The 23,022-nt window shown below is 43.6% G+C and overlaps 1 protein-coding gene across 1 annotated transcript in view; it reads left to right on the top strand.

Annotated features, from left to right (window-relative positions):
* The first annotated feature begins 17,670 nt into the window (after positions 1-17,670).
* The window catches only part of LOC126483649 (neural-cadherin-like), a 263,505-nt gene continuing 258,153 nt past the window's right edge, over positions 17,671-23,022 (top strand). Inside the window, exon 1 of the mRNA XM_050106709.1 lies at positions 17,671-17,796. The gene's annotated coding sequence lies outside the window, so the exon portion shown is untranslated. The remainder of the gene's footprint in view (positions 17,797-23,022) is intronic.

The raw sequence follows: 23,022 nt of genomic DNA, 5'->3' as shown, positions 1-23,022 counted from the left end.
TCAGTCCCCTAGAACTTAGAACTACTTAAACCTGAGGACATCACGCACATCCATGCCCGAGGCAGGATTCGAACCTGCGACCGTAGCGGTCACGCGGTTCCAGACTGAAGCGCGCCTAGAACCGCATGGCCACACCGGCCGGCTAGTTGACGGTCAGTTCGTACGTCCTTCTCTTTGTTGTTTTCCACTCTCTGAGTCCAAATTTCATCCCAAGTTACTGTATAAATTGTGCAGCAAATTCAGTACGGAATATAATACACTATTCAGTTCACCCAATTTGTTCAGCTGTAGCGACTTCATCCGTTTCCCTTCAAAACAGCTACTGATTCTTACACATACATCACACACTTTCAGCGATTCGACAATTATGTGGCGGCAGTATTTTATTAATTGCTCTATTGTAAAGATCATCTGAGAACTAAGTTTAACATTACATCATTTTTAATGTTGTCATTAACAGTTCGGTGCGATCTTCGAATGTGAGGTCATAATTAGTTTGTTCTCCTTGGCTCCTTACCACCACCACCACTACCACCACCACCATCGTCATGTGGACGGTGATGGTAAGGATGCTAGTGGTAGAAAGTACTTGTGAACCATAGAACAATTATTTCTTAGGATTCTGTTTGAAATCTGCGAATCGTACTGCAGTATGATATTGCCAAATCCTTCACACATCGTGCGTTTGATAGCATAGCGTTATTCTGGTAATATGTACAGTACGTATCTGCAACTCAAAATGTTGAAATGTGTGTGAAATCTTATGGGACTTAACTGCTAAGTTCATCAGTCCCTAAGCTTACACACTACTTACCTAAATTATCCTAAGGACAAACACACACACACCCATGCCCGAGGGAGGACTCGAACCTCCGCCGGGAACAGCCGCACAGTCCATGACTGCAGCGCCAGAGACCGCTCGGCTAATCCCGTGCGGCTATCTGCAACTCTACGATGTATTTTAAATATGTTGTGCATCATTAGCTGATTCTTTTTAGGTTCGGAGATGTTGTACATATGCCACTTACGTTCACTTCAGTCTTTCCCAGTTCCACTAGGGACATGAGGTTTTTTTAAATTGGATTATCGACTCTCCAGAATTTGAACTATAATTTCCCTACATCCACTTTAGTTGCACAAAATGTTTGTAAGTCCTCTTTACGTATTTAAGAGAATGATGTTTTATCAGGTGCAGACCTTTTCACGAGACTTGTAATTGACATTTAATTTCAGATATCAACGTTTAATTAACTCGCATCGCTAATTCAACGTAATTCCATAATTAGAATATACGAACGGCGTTTGTGAATTCCCTCTCGTCTCTAGAGTGTGGACGCTAATGTGTAAGCACAGTTCCACGTTAATTTATACTGCTTGCAAGTGGCGTAGTAAAGTCCGTGAACACCGGAGTCGGCGGAAGCACTGAAGTCAAAAATATGGCTCTGAGCACTATGGGACTTAACATCTATGGTCATCAGTCCCCTAGAACTTAGAACTACTTAAACCTAACCTAAGGACATCACACACATCCATGCCCGAGGCAGGATTCGAACCTGCGACCGTAGCAGTCGCGCGGTTCCGGACTGAGCGCCTAGATCCGCTAGACGACCGCGGCCGGCGCACTGAAGTCACATAAACCATGAGGAACCTTAAGTGTGTGATCCGTGCAGAACTTGTCATAAATCCGTTTACTGAATCGTCGCCATACCAAGCTATGGTTTGCAATAAGCAAACTGTTGACTGTGACATTCCGGAGTGTGTGTGCACGAATGTCGACTGCATTCTGCCCACGGAATTACTTCGAAGATTTCGCTCCACAATAGTTACTGGTCTTATGGTTACTGTTACACCGCCTAACTAAAAAAGTATGTTGGTAGCTTGGATCAGTTTTTTCTTCAGTATCTATGAAGCTCCTTCCTAATCATATGATGACAGAAAAACATGGGTAAAATAAATAGCAGATAACTTTTTTGCTGTGACGAAACCTAGAAGGATTTCTCATTATATAGGGACCAGTCACATGAAAACGAGGCAGATGGAAAAATGTAAGTACATTGTTTAATATTTTAAAAGTAATTGCTGAAATGCCTGGGCTAGCAGGACAGAGCGGATTAGGTTGTGGAAAGAGGCCAAAATGAGTTCCTGTCAATTGCACTCGACATACAAACTTTACTTATTAACACACAATATTACAAAAACTTTAATCGACCTCCTTCGATTAACTTTAGATCGGCTGAAGGCCACATTCGAAATCCAAGACGCAAGGCCTAAGCGCAATTGAAATCCAAGATTCTTCTGGATGTTTCACCCAAGAATATTTTCTAAATCTTCAATCTAATCGGCTGAAGGCCTTGGCAATTTAATTTTAATGGAACTAGGCTGGAGGCTGCATATTAAGCAATAAGAGGAGTTTCAATCAAAAGGCAGGTCTTATCTTAAAACATTTCATATACGAGGTATGGCTAGAAAAAAACCGGACTAGTACTGGTGAAACAATAAAACGAATGCAATAAGGCTGAAAGTCGCGTGGCCTGTCACGTGACTCTCGCTCCGCCTACTGCTCGAGTTTCATCTGCCTCCTGCACTCAGTCTGCCCGTGGCGTCTGTTTTAAGTAGTTGACGTTTTGTCTGTGCGTCGGAAAATGTTGAGTGTACAGAAAGAACAGCGTGTTAACATCAAATTTTGTTTCAAACTAGGAAAATCTGCAAGTGAAACGTTTGTAATGTTACAACAAGTGTACGGCGATGATTGTTTATCGCGAACACAAGTGTTTGAGTGGTTTAAACGATTTAAAGATGGCCGCGAAGACACCAGTGATGACACTCGCACTGGCAGACCATTGTCAGCAAAAACTGATGCAAACACTGAAAAAATCGGTAAACTTGTTCGACAAAATCGCCGTTTAACAATCAGAGCAGTGTCTGAGTTAACAGGAGTTGACAAGGAAAGTGTTAGGCAGATTCTTCATGAAAGTTTCAACATGAACAAAGTGTGTTCAAAAATGGTTCCAAAGTGTCTCACAATTGAACAGGAGGAACGCCGAAGAATGATTTGTTCTGACATCCTGGAAAACATTGAAAGTGATCCCACCTTCTTACAAAATCGATGCATTGGAAAACTCCTGGTTCTCCACGACAAAAAAAGCACGAATGTCAAAATCGAAATTCAAGGCAATGATGATTGTTTTTTTTTTTTTGACATCAAAGGGATTGTGCACATTGATTGGGTACCAGAGGGACAAACAGTGAATCAGCATTACTACATTAGCGTCCTGGCTACCCTACGTGAGCGAGTACGGAGAAAACGGAACGATTTGTGGAGAAAAAAGTCATGGATCCTTCACCAAGACAATGCCCCAGCTCACAGTGCGTTGTCAGTGAAGACGTTTTAGGCAAAACACAACATTCCCATCTTAGATCAACCACCCTACTCACCTGATTTGGCCCTCTGTGACTTTTTTCTTTTCCCTAAAGTCAAGTCAGCTTTGAAAGGAACTAGATTTGAGACTGTTGAAGCAGTAAAAGAAAAAGCGACGGAAGTAATGTATGGACTTACCGAAAATGATCTGCAGCATTGCTATGAGCAGTGGAAAATTCGTATGGAGCGGTGTAGAGACCGAGGAGGAGAGTACATTGAAGGAGATAACATGAAATTGTAAATAATTGTAAATAAATGTTTTTTCCAGCATCAGTCCGGTTTTTTTCTAGCCGCACCTCGTAAAGTAAAGAATAACAATCTCATGCCTTAAGGGCAAGAAAAGGACTAATTTAAGAGATATTAATACTCGGTTTAAGGCCACACATCAACACAATGATTTAACGGATTAAGGCCTTAAAAGATTTGATGTAAAATTCGGCTGAAAGTCCAATATAAAAATATAACAATCTTATGTCTAAAGGGCAAGGCAGGAACATTAATTCAGGATATATAAAAACTCGGCTGACGGCCACACGTCAACCAAATAACTAAAACTCAAACAAGTTCCTTGTCCTCAGATTCCATTGATTCAATCATTTTCTGACGACGTCGATTGAAAAAAACTTCAGGCTGCCGCCCTGATTTCTCCTCACAGCTGCTTCCGCAAGAGGAACGATTGCTGCAGCCGTTTTCGGTAGCTACCTGGCCACCAGCTGTTCCATCTGCGCGACTGTTTTCTTTGAAGTACAAACAGACAATAATTAAAGCCATGAATAACCCGAAGAATTTACATTAAGACGAGGTGGTTTTAATTTACGCTCAATGCTGCTCTCCATAGGAGGTCGTAAATTTTGTGCCATATTTGCTCCGTTCGGATCCGGCCGTTACGTAAACAATGTATAATTAAATTTGAGAGCCTGAGAATAAATCAGTCAATCCGATAGTTAGTAATAAGGAGTGCTGATCATGACGCAGAGATAACGCTCCGCCGTGTTGGCTTGGCGTTTGTGGAGCTGTATTAGGAGATGGAAAGCAGTTAAAACTTGTTATATATATTTAAGACAATATTTCACTCCTTTCTGTGCCACACTGAGTAACGAGCAGTTTAACTTATATCTCCTTTTAATGAATTTTACGGTTTTTTCCCAACTGTGAGTGATTTTTGGCATGAAGGAAGAAATACATTGTGATGCCGCCAGACAGAAGTATCGTGAAACGCCTTATCTGTTCTCTAATTCCTCAGGCACTCTTGATGGGTACCTGATCTACTCGTCATCGTGTACACCTTCGAACGACTGATACAATCACTTCCTCGCGCCAGTTATCGCCACACGCTTGGTGTCATAGCGTTTGTCGCGTGACTAGTCTAGTTCCAGGAGCTGCAGCTCTCCTCGTTTTGCTCATCTACATCTACATCTACATCTATACTCCGCAAGCTACCTGACGGTGTGTGGCGGAGGGTACCTTGAGTACCTCTGTCGGTTCCCCCTTCTATTCCAGTCTCGTATTGTTCGTGGAAAGAAGGATTGTCGGTATGCCTCTGTGTGGACTCCAATCTCTCCGATTTTATCCTCATGCTGTCTTCGCGAGATATACGTAGGAGGGAGCAATATACTGCTTGACTCCTCGGTGAAGGTGTGTTCTCGAAGCTTCAACAAAAGCCCGTACCGAGCTACAGAGCGTCTCTCCTGCAGAGTCTTCCACGGGAGTTTATCCATCATCTCCGTAACGCTCTCGTGATTACTAAATGATCCTGTAACGAAGCGCACTGCTCTCCGTTGGATCTTCTCTATCTCTTCTATCAACCCTATCTGGTACGGATCCCACACTGCTGAGCAGTATTCAAAGCAGCGGGCGAACAAGCGTACTGTAACCTACTTCCTTTGTTTTCGTATTGCATTTCCTTAGGATTCTTCCAATGAATCTCAGTCTGGCATCTGCTTTACCGACGATCAACGTTATATGATCATTCCATTTTAAATCACTCCTAATGCGTACGCCCAGATAATTTATGGAATTAACTGCTTCCAGTTGCTGACCTGCTATATCGTAGTTAAATGATAAGGGATCTTTCTTTCTATGTATTAGCAGCACATTACACTTGTCTACATTGAGATTCAATTGCCATTCCCTGCACCATGCGTCAATTCGCTGCAGATCCTCCTGCATTTCAGTACAATTTTCCATTGTTACAACCTCTCGATATACCACAGCATCATCCCCAAAAAGCCTCAGTGAGCTTCCAATGTTATCCACAAGGTCATTTATGTATATTGTGAATAACAACGGTCCTACGACACGGCCCTGCGGCACACCTGAAGTCACTCTTACTTCGGAAGACTTCTCTCCATTGAGAATGGCATGCTGCGTTCTGTTCTCTAGTAACTCTTCAATCCAATCACACAATTGGTCTAATATAAACGACTGTGGGGAACTGTATCGAACGCCTTGCGGAAGTCAAGAAACACGGCATCTACCTGGGAACCCGTGTCTATGGCCCACTGAGTCTCGTGGACGAATAGCGCGAGCTGGGTTTCACACGATGGTCTTTTTCGAAACCCATGCTGATTCCTACAGAGTAGATTTCTAGTCTCCAGAAAAGTCATTATACTCGAACATAATATGTGTTCCAAAATTCTACAACTGATCGATGTTAGAGATATAGGTCTATAGTTCTGCACATCCGTTCGACGTCCCTTCTTAAAACACCCGCTGCCAGTATCACATAACTTCCTACCAAATACAACTTCCTAGGCAACACAACAAGCCATGCAAGTACGATTACCTCCGGCATTCGAAGGGTGAATCACCATAACTTAGCTTGCCAATGTTCGTTTAAAGTATCTTTATGAATGCTATGCAGCAACTAAACATTGTCACAAACCAACTAGAAAGGCATGGTCGCAGGGTATCCATCTACTGGATTAAATCGCACAATAATGTTCTGGACAACGAGATCGCTGACGCCCTTGCTAAGGAAGTGGTGTCCTCAGGTCACAGGAGACCATACGCACATTCCAACGTAGGATCTATTACCGATTTACAGAAAGAGGGTTCGTATTGAATGGGTCAAAGAATGGCAAGCTTCACAGACAACTAAACGAAAATGCTACACGCAAATATCTCCAGCACGGGCAAGCATTGGCTAGCTGTATCCTAGCTTTTCTAAAAATTTTAATGGTTTTGGAAATCTGGAAATTCGTAGTAAGAGCTTATGGAACAAAACTGCTGAGGTCATCGGTCCCTAACCCTCAACACTACTTAGTCTAACTTAAGGGGGTAAGACGTCAAACGGGCCGACTTGGAGCAGAGAGTCACCACAGGACATTTTAATCTCCACTGTCTATACTGTTACAAATAAATTTATAAAACTTAGGCAGCATGACCAGGAAGGATTCAGAAATTCACACTCTTAGCAGTGAAAGTTGTAAAACATAATGAAATAATTTTTTTTACGTGTGAAATTTTATCATTTTTTCACTTACTAATGGCAGCATTTGTTGCTATAGGTACACTTTTCTTCATAAATAAGAGAGATTCTTCAATGAATTTTGCACAGCATACAAACCATACTTAAAGGTGCATGAAACTCTAGAATTTTCCAAATCTATTAAAAACTGTGTTAAAAATTGAGGTAATTAACTACAAAATTTGTGTTTTTTCTAAACATGAAGTTTAAAATACAACAGCTCATTCCTTTTTTCATAAATTAAATAAATTCTAGAGTTTTATGCACCTGTAAGTATGGTATGTATGATGTGCAAAATTCATCGAAGAATTTCTCTAACTTATGAAGAAAAGTGTACCTATAGCAACAAATACAGCCATTAGTAAGTGAAAAAATTATGAATTTTCACACACAAAAAAATTAATTTTGTTATGTTTTCGAACTTCCACCGCAATGAGTGTGAATTCTGAATCCTTACTGGTGATGTTGACAAAGTTTTATGAATTTATTTGTAAAAGTATAGACACTGCAAATTAAAATGTCCTGTGATGCCTCTCCTGCTCCAAGTCGGCGCGTTTGACGTCCTACCCCCCTTAAACTAACTTACGTTAAGGACAAGACACACACCCATGCCCGAGGGAGAACTCGAACTTCCGACGGGAGGAGCCACGCGAACAGTGACAGGTCGTCCCAGACCGCGCGGCTAAATGGTTTTATGGTATTATTTTGGAACCAACTCTGCTAACGACTTCATCCTACTCATGTTGGGGGAGGAAGCTACAGTCGACATGTGAAGCTCTGTCCATTCATCCTGGTTTACCCCTTTCGTGGACTTCCAAATCACTTCACTCGAATCTCAGCACAGTTTCTTCAACAAGCCTACATCCAATATCTTTCCCACTCTTCCAATCTTTCGTGACGTTTATTAAGAACAAATATTAGTGATACTTTTTGTAGCAAAAACGAAGCAGTAAAAGTAAATTGTAGAATCCACACAGGGAAAGACGAGTTGGAAGCGGAATGGTAGATTACTGCTGTGAGGAATGAGTGGAGTTGGGGTAATTTAGGTTATGAATTGGTAAGTGGGGAGTGAGAAGAGGCGGCAGACATGGAATTTGGGATGGAAGCTATCCCATGGCACGTGGTGAAGGAAGAAAGACTAAGATTGGAAGGAGGAAGAAACTCTGATAAGATGGTTCAAATGGCTCTGAGCTTCATGGGACAACATCTGAGGTCATCAATCCCCTAGACTTAGAACTACTTAAACCTAACTAACCCAAGGACAGCATACACATCCATACCCGAGGCAGGATTCCAACCTGCGAGCGTAGCAGCAACGCGGTTCCGGTTGATTAGAGAAGGATTAGGAAGGGATAAGCTCGATCTGATAGAAGCAAATAAATTTCATGGCGTATTTCGCTGTTCAGAAGGGGAAGGGCTATGGGTGCTGTGTTGGGTGAGAGTATGGAGAGAGAGTAGGTGTAGAGTTGGTGATGTGTGTTAGAATAGGTTTGTCACATACCGGGAGGGGGGGCGGGGGAGGGGGGGGGGGAAGGGAAGGGAGAGAATAATAGAGTTATTGGGAAAGGAATATTAGAGTTTAACGTCCTGTCAACGACGATATTATTAGAGACGTTTCAAAAGCTCTGACTGGGGCAGGAAATACGACCGTATCCTTCTCAAATGTACCATCCTGATATTTGCCTTCAACTTTTTAGAGAAGAAACCCAAAAACTCAATCGCCGTACTCCGGAATACGAGTCCAGTGTATTACCACTTCGCCATCTCGCTCGACGAGATTATTGCACTCAATTTTGCGCGTTATGTAGAATTTACGAGCATGTGTCAGCGGAAAGTCGTTGATCCGGAATGATAAAATAGTACAACGGATGAAGATGATAAAGAGAGATCGTTCTAGCATCGTGCGCCACGAACTGAACTGCTGTGCGAGAGGCTTTACTCAATCAGCATAGGTACGTGCAGCAATAAATCAGCTCCCTGCGTTTGGCAGGTTCGAGGACGTCCTCCGGCCGACGTTGACGAATGTTTGGGCGGCTCAGCTCGCCGAAGCATGTGGCGCATGCAGGCCTGCAACAAATCACACGCATTCTTCCGGATCAGTCGGCCAGGTGCAGCCCTAACTTCTCGTACATTTTACTGTTCTCCAGAAAAGCTTGAAATGCGAGTATAACAGCTCACTGTTAGATTGGAACAGCGCTGCAGTGGTTGGAATTATAGGAATATAGACGCCGTTTTTGTAAAACGATTTTGGAGCCGTATGCAAATATTATTTTATAATTGTCCGCGGCTCGTGGTCTTGCGGTAGCGTTCTCGCTTCCCGCGCACGGGGCCCCGGGTTCGATTCCCGGCGGGGTCAGAGATTTTCTCTGCCTCGAGATGACAGGGTGTTGTGTGTCTTTCATCATCATTTCAACCTCATTCACTCGCAAGTCGCCGTAGTGGCGTTAAAGAAATTATGGAGCGGCGGCCGAACCGCCCCGCGAGTTGTCTCCCGGCCACCAATGCCATACGCTCATTATCATTATTTAAAATTTTGTTCCTGTCTCGCTGACTATAAAAATTTGTCAGTACTTTCCATCACCACATAGTGTGACCGTTACATTATTTAATGCTGAGCTGCTTTTATGTTCAACAGTTAATTACGTTGCACATGCAAACTGTGCTCCGTTTACTGTCGTTGTGATATCATTGTACTAGGTCAGACAATACTCCATTGCGCCATATTAATTGGTCATCTGAACCATCCTATGATGCATTTCTCCTACGTTACTCGACAATTACATATTTCTTGTGCTGCAATGTTGGTTCTTAATTAACGTAATGAATAGCCGTTAGAAAGCAGTTAAGTTCTTTATACCCTGAAAAGTCTGCGGTTGTCAATAATGTTGGAACAGATATTGATAGCTGGTGTATCTTGCTCACAGAATTCCTTAGCAACTTTAATGTTAGGCCCCACCAGTTGACGCATCCCAAGAATATGCGATTTGTCTTCCACCTCGCCGGAGTCACAACTTGGAACTGGTACTTTGCGTATCCGGTGTACATGCTATAGAAACCGACAGTGGTTGAACTTCAGCCGCGCTATGGTAACTGCAGTTTTCAGTTAACACAGAAGTTCATGGTGCCACGGCGTGGCTGGTAGTACTGGAGTTATTTGCGTGTAGCATTTTCCTTTAGTTGTCTGGGAAGCTTGCCATTCTTTGTCCCATTCAATACGAACCCTCTTTCTGTAAATTATCCGATGGAATGTGTGTATGGTCTCCTGTGACCTCAGATCACGGCGTCCTTAGCAAGGGCATCAGCGACCTCGTTGCCAGAACATTTGTTCTGCGCTTTAATCCAATTCATGGATACCCTGTGACGGTGCCTTTCTAGTTGGATGGTGACAATGTTTAGTTGTTGCATAACATTTATAAAGATACGTTTAGCGGACATCTTTGCATTGTTCCTTAATTTTCTTTTGTCTCAGAAGTAATGTCCAAAAAGCAAATAGGTTTCTCCGCAACTAAAGTTCAAACCACTGCACTTAGTGCGTGTTGATTTGGGTAACACCCGTCTTGCTGTTTAGCCATTTGTCGTCTTAGATGTAAAAAAAAAATCAGCTCTATTGCGTTGAACTCCCTGATTATACTAATAATGTTTCATGATTAAATAGATTGCCAACAGTCAGTTTTATTCAATCGTTACTTAGTTCGGTTCAACTATGGGCCATTTCAGATGGCTACATATACGTCTGTACTTCGCAAGATCCCCTTAGGCTGTGTGGCGGAGGGTACTTCGTGCAAGACTACCACCCCCTTCCTCTCCCGTTTAACCTTTTCTGTTCACAAAGTAATAATCTCATATAACGAAACAACAAATAGTCTTTCCGCCAGCCGTGCGTGATTAGCCGAGCGGTCTAGGGCGTTGCAGTCATCGACTGTGCGGCTGGTCCCGGCGGAGGTTCGAGTCCTCCCTCGGGCATGGGTGTGTGTGTGTGTGTGTTTTTGTCCTTAGGATAATTTAAGTAATGTGTAAGCTTAGGGACTGATGACCTTAGCAGTTAAGTCCCATAAGATTTCACACACATGTGAACATTTTTTTATTTCCTGCTACAGATGGGAAATAAGTTCCTCTTGATAATATTGAGAACCAACTGACAGTCCCTTCAATAAACATCGATTAGCAATAATTCTTCCCTTACTTCCGCTATTACTTCCTGGATAGAGGATTTTACACCTGCGAAAAGCCTTAGAAACCTATAAACGATATCCACATTGTCACTGATAAATTTCGCGGATAATAACGAACGGCCTTATAGCACTTTGGAAAAGCATGATGTACTTGTTAACATGATTACCGCATTATGCTTTTCCGTATTTGTACATGCACAGTAATGGTCCATTTTGTTTTTAAATCTCTCAGTTACGAATGTCGAGTTGAGAATAATGCTACGACAAACTAATGCTCAACAGACGTAGTATATCTAATCCATTTTACAGGTTAGAAGACGTCGTATTTCAGATCTGCTAAGACCAGCTGATGAAATAAATCTTATGTGATGACCAGTTTCTACCAACCAGTCATCATCATCTGGCATAATTTTAACATCTGCCTGCATGGTAGCATTCTTACTGTGGCGTCAAAGAAATGATAATAATAAACCACTCTGCGCCTCTGAAACTGGCATTAAGAGTAAAGTGCGTATTTATTGATGCAGGGTTTTCATTTTACACTGTCTGACAGAATATGTGACACATCAGAAGACATGATCGGATGTCAGTGTAGCTTTGTGCACTAAACACCATCGGCGGTGTGGAAGTGATGAGTTGCAGTTCTCAATGGTAGCGAGAAGCAGTGTTGTTCGTGCTTAGTGTTGCTGCCAGGCCTGTAGGGTATATACCCGCGTGAACAGCGTCAGTTGTTGAGTGATCACTGTGAGGAATAAGGGGACCAACTCGTGTGAGACTGCGGTATCAGAACTTTACAAAGTTTGATAGGGCCCTCATTATGCGTGTTCATGGCTCGCTGATCGATTAGTTCAATATCTCGGTTTGTGGAGCATTGGAATGTGACGGTAGGCCCCTGTTGGACTGCATGGAAACGTGAGGTTGGGTGTGGTGTGCGTACTGTAAGACCTTCGGTACACACACCATCAGATTATTTGACTTGTCGCTCTAACAAAGTAGGCGAGTGTCAGAAATATGTCTCGTGGTCTTATCGTGGCGTGTTTATCTTCTCCCGTTAGGTCAGACGATAGAAATGCCACTTGCACGCTTAGAGTAGCAGATTGACGGTGACCAACTTAAAACAGAACTTGATTAATTTTCACACACATTTATTAAAATAATAAAAAGGATAGACATTACGTAACTTGATTCTGGGTGCTATTTACAATTGACAATCTGAAGTTCCTTTGGTCCTGGTACGTTAATCTTATTCTCACATATCTCTGATACTTGACAAAGTGTCTATACATTTCTCTTCGTGGCTATGTACAGGAATCTGATAATCTTATTAGGCGCAGACTGAAACTTGACTATAGACTGGTACAGACAAATGCAGACTAATGCAGACTGGTACAGACAAATGCAAACTGACTGATCGGAGGTCTGTACACTCGTTTTAATACCTCACGCGTTCGTGTATCACTGCGCGAGTCTGATCCGCGAGGAGAAAAGGTTCTACATTAGCAGCAATCTCATTGGCTGCGTTACATATTAATACGTGGATCGGCGGAAGCAGAATTTGGTCCATCTCTAAGGCAGCGCCATCTCGTAGTGCGGAGACGGACGAGCGCTGCGCCTGCGCTGTTGTGCTTAGCGGGGCGCGCTCCGGTGGGAAAGTTGTGTACGCGCTGACTACGCGGAACTATGTACACAACATTGGGCATACGTCTGATTAAATAAGGGAGGATCTCTGCACTATGCACCAGGCACATTTTAACCACTTCATGTATGCATCTGCCATACGAGAACAAGTAATGGACTCCCTGCAACAGTCTGTCACATCCCGCACCATTGGTTGGAGACAAGTAGCAGCCGGGCTGGGGAATTAACGTCCCATGCGTAGCCTGAGGTTAACACCACATCAAAGATGGCTGCGTTTGGAATGGTACCGTGACCTGCGGACGTGGACTACAAAGGAATGGCATCACAATGCGTTCAGCGATGTATCGCACCTATGCTCTCCCCTGCTGACCACCGCTGGCGAGTGCAGCAGCGACCTGGGGAAAGATCCCAGTCTTCCAATATTTTGGTTAGCCACAGCGACGTTGTTGGTGGCGTCAAGGTGTGTGCAGGAGTTGGATGTGCTTCAGTCGTGGCTAGTAGTTACTGAGGGAACTCTGACGGCACATGTCATTTTTCAGCAGGAAAATGCTCAGCCACCCATGACGCGTGTCTCTTTGAACTGTCCGCGGGATGTTGCGGTACTCCAGATAGAACATGTCTCCGACCAGCTCTACCTTAAACTCCGTCTCGGTTTAGGCTATCAGTGACCATTTATACAACAGTTGTGGGCTAACTTGCCTCAGAAGAGCATATAACGGATTTATGGCACCATTCCCTAAAGAATGGGGCCCCTCCACGCCCGCACCGACGTGGTGACCAAACCAAAAGTTCTACTGTCGCCTCCATATAACATGTTAGTTTCCAAATCAGGAGGCACAGGATGCGGGCTGTGATGTTATCCATCTCTGCGACAGTAGGGCGGGTAGTAAGGGCAGTAGCGGATTGCTAGCTGTGACAGTTTATGTAAGGTGTGGTTATGTTAGTGCGAGGTATCGTCCATCGTTACCTTTCTCGTTGCGGGTGCTCGTTGTAGGGCCAGCTGCAGCTGCTGCGTCCCTGTAACAGTACCAGGTCGTCATACATTACTGCGCGGTCGGCCATAGATCAGCTCACAGTGTAGGGGGTGTGTGCGGCTGTTTTGCGTATTGTGTACAGTACGGTTTCCCTGCGATTGCCTGTTTTTCGGCGGGTCGAGCATCTGGAGTTGCCAGTAGTAGCTGTGTTGTAGGGGCTCGCCAGCACTGTCGTGTCAGCGTGGTATGGAACATAGATGTTTAGTTTCTTACTAATAGTGTCTTTGGTCTATTATGCTTCCTTATATGGTTGTGGTCGTAGTTCCCCCAGAGAACGGTAAACGGGTTACGCGAGTGTCTCGTGTTTCTGCACAGTCGTGTGGAGAGTTTTTGGAATACCTGCAAGATGGTATCTAGCCGATATTCCCGGTGAAGATCCGCGGTGCGTGTGTAACGTGGTGCATGGCTTATGATTCTGAGTACTTTGTTCTGTATGAGGTGCAGACGGCGCAGGCGTGTGGGCGCAGCGTACCCCCAGACGGGAGCAGCATACGTCATCAGAGGTCTGATAAGTGTGGTGTACATGGACCTGGACACCCTCCTATTCAGTGTGCTACGCCTGTTAAGCATAGGGTAGAGTTGTTTGAGCCTCGCGTTTGCATTGTTGGTCACGTGTTGAATGTGGTCCCCCCAGAGTGGTTTCCGGTCCAGCCAGACACCGAGGTATTCGACCTTCTCACGGAAACGCATTGGGCGTGCATGTACATCTACATCTACATATACATTTATACTCCGCAAGCCACCCAACGGTGTGTGGCGGAGGGCACTTTACGTGCCACTGTCATTACCTCCCTTTCCTGTTCCAGTCGCGTATGGTTCGCGGGAAGAACGACTGTCTGAAAGCCTCCGTGCGCGCTCTAATCTCTCTAATTTTACATTCGTGATCTCCTCGGGAGCTATAAGTAGGGGGAAGCAATATATTCGATACCTCATCCAGAAACGCACCCTCTCGAAACCTGGCGAGTAATCTACACCGCGATGCAGAGCGCCTCTCTTGCAGAGTCTGCCACTTGAGTTTATTAAACATCTCCGTAACGCTAACACGGTTACCAAATAACCCTGTGACGAAACGCGCCGCTCTTCTTTGGATCTTCTCTATCTCCTCCGTCAAATCGATCTGGTACGGATCCCACACTGATGAGCAATACTCAAGTATAGGTCGAACGAGTGTTTTGTAAGCCACCTCCTTTGTTGATGGACTACATTTTCTAAGCACTCTCCCAATGAATCTCAACATGGTACCCGCCTTACCAACAATTAATTTTATATGATCATTCCACTTCAAATCGTTCCGCACGCATGCTCCCAGATATTTTACAGAAGTAACTGCTACCAGTGTTTGTTCCGCTATCATATAATCATACAATAAAGGATCCTTCTTTCTATGTATTCGCAATACATTACATTTGTCTATGTTAAGGGACAGTTGCCACTCCCTGCACCAAGTGCCTATCCGCTGCAGATCTTCCTGCATTTCGCTACAATTTTCTAATGCTGCAACTTCTCTGTATACTACAGCATCATCCGCGAAAAGCCGCATGGAACTTCCGACACTATCTACTAGGTCATTTATATATATTGTGAAAAGCAATGGTCCCATAACACTCCCCTGTGGCACGCCAGAGGTTACTTTAACGTCTGCAGACGTCTCTCCATTGATAACAACATGCTGTTTTCTGTTTGCTAAAAACTCTTCAATCCAGCCACACAGCTGGTCTGATATTCCGTAGGCTCTTACTTTGTTTATCAGGCGACAGTGCGGAACTGTATCGAACGCCTTCCGGAAGTCAAGAAAAATAGCATCTACCTGGGAGCCTGTATCTAATATTTTCTGGGTCTCATGAACAAATAAAGCGAGTTGGGTCTCACACGATCGCTGTTTCCGGGATCCATGTTGATTCCTACATAGTAGATTCTGGGTTTCCAAAAACGACATGATACTCGAGCAAAAAACATGTTCTAAAATTCTACAACAGATCGACGTCAGAGAAGTTATGTAGTGTTATTGGGTTGCAGTGTGGATATTTGCGCAGTAGTTTCAGTCTTCTAGTGAACAGAACGGCTTCGCACTTGTCGACGTTTACTCTAACACGCCATTTCACCAGCCAAGGCTCTACCGCTCTGAGTGCAGTCTGTGGTCGTGAGTTAATGTTAGACGGCTTCCAGCCTTGCACGAGGATGACAGTGTTATCCGCGTAGATTGCCACCGTCGTGTTGTGTGTAGCTGGGAGGTCGTTAATGTAGAGGTTAAACAGTAAGGGCCCTAGGATGCTTCCTTGGTGTACTCCAGCCGGTCCGTGAGATATGAGTGTATGAGACGCACGAGCCCGTCGGGGAACCCTGCGTCGTTGAGTCTGTGTATGAGGCCGTTGTGCCACAGACGATCGAAGGCCTTTCCGATGTCCAGGAACACTGCCCCAGTTGCTTTGTTTCTGTTTTATCCGTGTGTTATGTATTCAACGACGCGGAGGAGTAGTTGTGTTGTCGAGTGGTGAGTCCTGAAGCCAAATTGCTCCGGCCCCAGGGTGTCGTTTGTAATGCAGTGCCTGGTGAGTCGTTTTAGTATTACCTTCTCAACGATCTTGCTGAGCGCGCTCAGCAGACTGATGGGTCGGTAATTTTGTGGGAGGGAGTGGTCTTTTTCCCCGGCTTCCTGAACATCAGGACCTTGACCGTCTTCCAAATGGCGGGGAAGTGTTGGTGCTTAATTCCCATCTGAATCAGTGCATGTATACAGGCGATAGCGAGTGTAACGTCATGTAAGTCAATGGACTCATATTGCCAAGTTTTTTAAATCTGACTCGATTTTATAATTAGTGTAATATCATCACATACCCTCTCAACCCGTGAAGTTTCGTCTCGTTTCCTCATCTCCTTCTGGATGCTTCACTTTCTTTTCTCAAGGAGTGTACTTGGGATTGCCATAGTAGGAATGTTGTAATGCAGGCTGATGTAATATTTTATATTACCTGGTGGTAATCGGCTGATGGTAAATGGTGGTAAATAAAGGCTTATATCACCAGCAGCTGTTGGTGATACTTAAATAAGACTTTTCCCAAACATATACGAACTATGGGACACCACTGGCTGAAAATACGAAACTTGTTGGTCGTCCAGAAATGAATTTCTTTCAATATGTAGGTATGCTAAAAGTATGCCTTGCATGTTGTCAGAGACTGGCTTGATGTTTGGTCGTAGTGCTAGTAATCTTCCCTTTCTGTACCAGTGACAGAAAAATCGGCCGGCCGGAGTGGCCGTGCGGTTCTAGGCGCTACAGTCTGGAGCCGAGCGACCGCAACGGTCGCAGGCTCGAATCCTGCCTCGGGAATGGATGTGTGTGATGTCCTTAGGTTAGTTAGGTTTAATTAGTTCTAAGTTGTAGGTGACTGACGACCTCAGAAGTTAAGTCGCATAGTGCTCAGAGCCATTTGAACCATTTTTGAACAGAAAAATCGCAAGAGTAATAACTTGATAATAATTATTAATAACACAGTTGTGTTCATAAATACATGAGAGTAGTCTTCTCGGAGATACTTTTCAAATATTCACTGGATGACAGAAATAATAACTAATTCGCTTTTCTTTATCGGATCTCATTATACGTTTAGTGTTTCATTTGTCATGTTATTTCCGAACCATACACTGTATGAGATGGCGCTGCTACTATACAGTGACAATCGGGTACACTCACAGTTAAAATTACAGGTCGCACGATATTGGATAGCAAACAGTGGCGTAGATATACAGATTAGCCTCCCAAATTACTCCAACATATGGAGAAAATTTGAGGGTTGTTATTGGCTTTATAATGAATTAACGTTCCACTTACCGGTACAATGTACAGTTTGAATGTGGTACTAGAGATTGAATGCGCAATCGAATCGCGACTAATTCAATAATGTGTGTGTGTGTGTGTTGCAGTGACGAAGTTCATCCGCATTGGCATCGCGGACAAGAATGACAACCCGCCGTACTTCGACAAGGCGCTGTACGAGGCAGAGGTGGACGAGAACGAGGACATCCAGCACACCGTGCTCACCGTCACCGCCAAGGACCACGACGAGTGTGAGTACCCCTCCAAAGTATAACTGGACAGATAAAAAACCTACTCAGGAAGCGGTTGCGGGAGAAAACACTTAACAAAGTTGTGGAAATGTGCAAGCTTCCGGAACTACTGGCTTCTTCTTCTTCTTCTTCTTCTGCCAAAAGGGTTGAAGAGGAGAGAAGAAGGACAAAGGAAAAAGACTAGCGAGGTTTAGGAAATAGGGAGAGTTACGGAAAAATCGCATAGTTCCCAGGGTCAGGGAAGACTTACCGGACGCGTTGAGAAATAACGGCTGATTGTTGTGACTGCACCGGACGATACTTGAAAACCTGAGAGCTTGAAGTAGGAAGCCAAGGTAATAAGCAAAAATGAGATTACTGACAAGACATAGTACAAGGGTTAATATGAGCGGATAGCTAAGTGCATTATATGTGGTAGACATAGGACCAGGAGGGGGGGGGGCAGTGGTGGGTATTGACAGGTCAGGAAATAAAAGATTTAGAAAACTGGAAAGGAAGGAAGAAAGGGATAGTTACTGAAAAGAAATCTTGATTCGGAAGAAATTAACGTAAATTAAGGCCAGGTGGATGGTGAGAACGAAGGACATATTGTAACGCCGGATCCCACATGGATGGTTCTTAGAAACGGCTGTCAGGACAGAGAATCCAGATGGCAAATGTCGTGAAACAAGTACCGAAGTCAATACTGTCATGTCGTAGAGCATGCTTTGCAACAGAATAGAGCCTATCTCTATGGCCATTCATCCCAACTGATAACTACGCAAGTGGGTCCTGGCGTTACATGTCCTCTATTCTCGCCACCCGCCTGGCTTTAATTTAAATAAATTTCTTCGGCCTCAACCTTTCTTTTCAGTAACTAAGTAACTATTCCTTTCTTCACTCACTTCCAGCTTGCTGTATCTTTCATTTTTGACCTACTTTTTTCTCTACCTTCCCCATTCCGCTCCCCCTCCCCTCCGCGTACATGTCTACCACATACATTTTCACACTTACTAACTCGTGCACAGTGTTTGATCAGTAATCTCTATCTTTATTATTACCTTATCTTCCACCTCTAAACTCTCAGGTTTTCAAATGTTGTCCAGTGCAGCCCCAGCAGTCAGTCGTTGTTACTCATCACGCCCCCGGATTTTGGGCGACTTTTCTGTGATTCCCTTCGTTTCGTAAACCTCACGAGTCTTTTTGCTTCATCCCTGTTCCTTCCCCTCCAACCCTTCTCCCAGAAGAAGGAGCCACTGGCTCCGAAAGCGTGCATATTTTGTTAACGTTTATCTGTGTTTTCTCGTGCTGCCACCGGTTGAGTATATTTTTTAATCCGTCCAATTATATTTTCCATTTTTTTAAATTTTCGTTGATATACAAAAACAGTTTGCACGACGCTGCGCTAGCCAAGAGATGCTGCCATGCCTTCAACTTCCTGGCGCAAGGGGCGCGGTTGGAGATGTTCCACACACAACATAGATAAATCTCAACCAGTGGGACTGTAGCTGACAAGCAAAGGCTCGGAGCGTGGTCTGACACACGTAGAGGACCACCGAAGCAGCATTTCTGCAAAATTTAAAGAGTTTTCCCATCAGTGCTATGTTGACAGAATGCATTTCATTCTCTACATTTAGACCTGATCGTGTAACTTAATGCGCAACACACTGCATTGTGAGACAGAAATGTTAGCCAAAGCAGGGTCGAACAATAATTAATTCTGAACAAGGGGTGGAAATCAGAAAAGTCTACCTTTTTGAAATGGACTCATGTAATTGTGGAAGAAGACTCTAAAACAGTACACCTGAAACATTTTATTGTGCGAATTTTAAAAGCCAACTGACGCTGAAAAAAAACTGGAAGCATTTGAAATTATGTACAGCAGAGGAACGTAAAAATTTAGTGGACACACAAAGTATCAAATAGTCATGATAGGAACCATACGAGAAAATTGGAAATTTGTGGTAAGTTCCTATGGGATCAAACTGCGGAGTTCATCGGTTCCTAGGCTTACACACTACTTAATCTAACTTAAACTAACTTAACGCTAAGGACAACACACACACACACACACACACACACACACACACACACACACACACACACACACACATGTCAGAGGGAAGTCTCGAACCTTCGACGGGGGAAGCCGCGCGAACCGTAGCAAGGCGCCTAAGACCGCGCAGCTATCCCGCGCGGCACCGTACGAGAGGAAAGAATATTGCGAACAACTGTTTCCATAGCAATGGATATGGATTAGTGCGATATCTGGTAAGTCATCCAGTATTATTCAGCTTGCGAATGTAAGATGAAGTCGCCCACGCCGGTTTTGACGCAGAGAAACTAAGGCCTAGATAAAAAAATAAAATGTATATTAATTGAAAATAACACAAAATTCCGCCCTCCTTTCTCGAAGCGCATTTACGCAGCACAAATAGCAGTTCACAGTTAAGTCCCAAACTTTGAAGTGAAAAAAGTCCGGTGGACTAAGCCAAGGAAAATTAAATAGCAATTTCTCGTGTCGGCGCAATTTGCCTAGAGAGCATTATACCTCAACACGGCATTCAGGCGCGTGACCACACGGCGTATGAGGCGGTTATGTGGAAGTAATTATCATTAAATAAGAGTAACTTGTATTACGGATGATGTTTAATTACATAAATGTTTGTGATATGAATGCCTAGGGACACAATGTTTTGTATGGTAAATGCGTGTTTTTTTTCTTTCTTATAGACAGGGTGTTGTTAAGTTGCTTTATTGTGACGAACCTGAATCGTTTGTTAAATTCGTATATGACAGTCTACGAAATGCATCGTGGAATACGTTTGAAGAACTATAGTTTTACAGGCTCTCATGCCTACTTTCTTTCCTTCAAATGAAAAGGTATTTCAGTTGTTCACCTAGTTATAATCAAGCGCGGTGTGAAAAAGGAGAGCAAAAGCTTGCAGATGGATTCCTGCAGGTAGAGGATCTAAAAAGAGCGTTCATCTGTGATTGGTTTTCTCAAGAACTCTGGAATAAAGATAAGTTATTGGTTTTGTGAAGAACTCTGGAATAAAGATGAGTTCAGATTAGAAAATAGCGCGCAGCTTTAGACAGAAACCGCAATCTATCTCGGAATATAGAAAGACGAAATCTGTTGAAGGCATATTGTATATCATGTGAGCTATCTTCTTTAATACCCTCTGTACGTGTCGTCTTGTGTGCGTTTTCTTTTTCCTGCTCCCTATTCTGCTCTCTTCAGTTAACATCCGAACCTGATAGTCGACGAAAAATAAGCGAAAGCGGGGAGTAATCATCTAGTACTGAATGATCATGGTGAGCATTTGGAAGACGTTCGTCTTAAGATGGGATCGATATCCCATTATAGTGCAGCGCGTCGAGTGTTATTGCCTCTGAAATGCACTTTCCAATTTCCTGGAGGTTTTTTTTTTTCAGAATCCTAAATAGACTGTTAACAACCGTCGACCGGAGTGGTATGTAAATTAAATAAATAAATTCAGACCAAATGTTCTGTTACTATCCACAAGACACGTTATATTTTGTTTAAACGCGTAAGGTGACGTTAACCCACCACAAATCTTTTCTTGTGTGAAATCACAAGTTGCATCTTGATTCGGAAACCATGTAAAGCTGTGAGGAGCTGTTCATAGTAGCCCGGTTCATAGCTCAGACTAATACAGTAGCGTATTTCCTGTGGCGAGACCGCCAAGCGAGTTGGTTCAAATGGCTCTGAGCACTATGGGACTCAACTGCTGAGGTCATTAGTCCCCTAGAACTTAGAACTAGTTAAACCTAACTAACCTAAGGACATCACAAACATCCACGCCCGAGGCAGGATTCGAACCTGCGACCGTAGCGGTCTTGCGGTTCCAGACTGCAGCGCCTTTAACCGCACGGCCACTTCGGCCGGCGCCAAGCGAGTTGACGCGATTTTAAGGGAGTGGACTCATAGTACAGTGTTGCATGTCGCAACTTTAAACCCAGGCCTTCCGACAAGTTTATTCGTGTTTATGGAATGAGGATAGGTATAAGAGTGAATCTCATGATAAACATCATTGATATAGAACAAGGAAAGCCGTGGACCAAGGCATTATGACATTACGCAGTATTGTTCACATCTTTATGAGCTAGAATCAGCTTTAATGTTGAGTAACAGTAGCATTTATCTTCTAGTTCTGTAATATGGACACGGTTTTCCTTCTAAATTTAAATGGATTATTTACAAAATTGTTAATGATAAATCATATATGCAATGGTGCTTTATTTAAAATTTTTCACTCCATGTCTCTCCACATATTTCATTTCAGCACACTTTTATGCAATGAAACTTTTCTTGATAATGAAGCAACCCGTAATATAATGGTAACAGGCGTCACTAAACACAAAACAACATGTGCTAACTTGTTTCTCTCCGTAGCTTTCAGAGATAGTGCAGAAATGGCTCAGTTGAATGGTTTAAGTAGCTATAGTATGTGTTTAACGAATTAATTAAATAAATTAATGAAATTACTGCCGTATGTCATATGAATAAAATTTCTGACTGGGTTAAAGATTTCTCGGCAGGGGAGATACAACATGTTAACCTAGATTGATAGTCGTGGAAGGATTTGGATGTAACTTGAGGTTTGCCCTAGGGAACTTTGGTGAGCTCCTTTCGGGTGCACAGACGTGTGTAAGGCCTGGCGCTGTCAAATAGAACGAGAGCTTCGTTTGCGTTTTTGTGGCGACGAATGAGAGTGTCCGCACGTTCCAACACTGCAGGAGTCACAGCTGTATGCGGCCGGCGGCACACAGGAGATCAGACAGGTCTGCGCGGCATTACTGCGTTGATGACAGACGCCTCGCTCTACGACTCACCGTGCTTTTGTTCACTACCAAATCTCCATAGACATTCTGCAGCGCCTATGAATATCTGCGATACCAAAGAAACTGAATTACATCTCACTGCTTGGAAATCCCATTTTGAAGGACACGAATAGCGCCGCCAAATATCGGAACTTCATGAAACTTCATTACTGGCCATTAAAATTGCTACACCACAAAGATGACGTGCTGCAGACGCGAAATTTAACCGACAGGAAGAAGATGCCGTGATATGCAAATGATTAACTTTTCAGAGCATTCACACAAGGTTGGCGCCGGTGGCGACACCTACAACGTGCTGACATGAGGAAAGTTTCCAATCGATTTCTCATACGCAAACAGCAGTTGACCGGCGTTGGCTGGTGAAACGTTGTTGTGATG

The sequence above is a fragment of the Schistocerca serialis genome, chromosome 6, assembly GCF_023864345.2.
Source record: "Schistocerca serialis cubense isolate TAMUIC-IGC-003099 chromosome 6, iqSchSeri2.2, whole genome shotgun sequence".
NCBI classification, from domain to species: Eukaryota; Metazoa; Arthropoda; class Insecta; order Orthoptera; family Acrididae; genus Schistocerca; species Schistocerca serialis.
The sequence above is the reverse complement of the archived record's forward strand: the minus strand, read 5'-3'. Positions and strand labels throughout refer to the sequence as shown.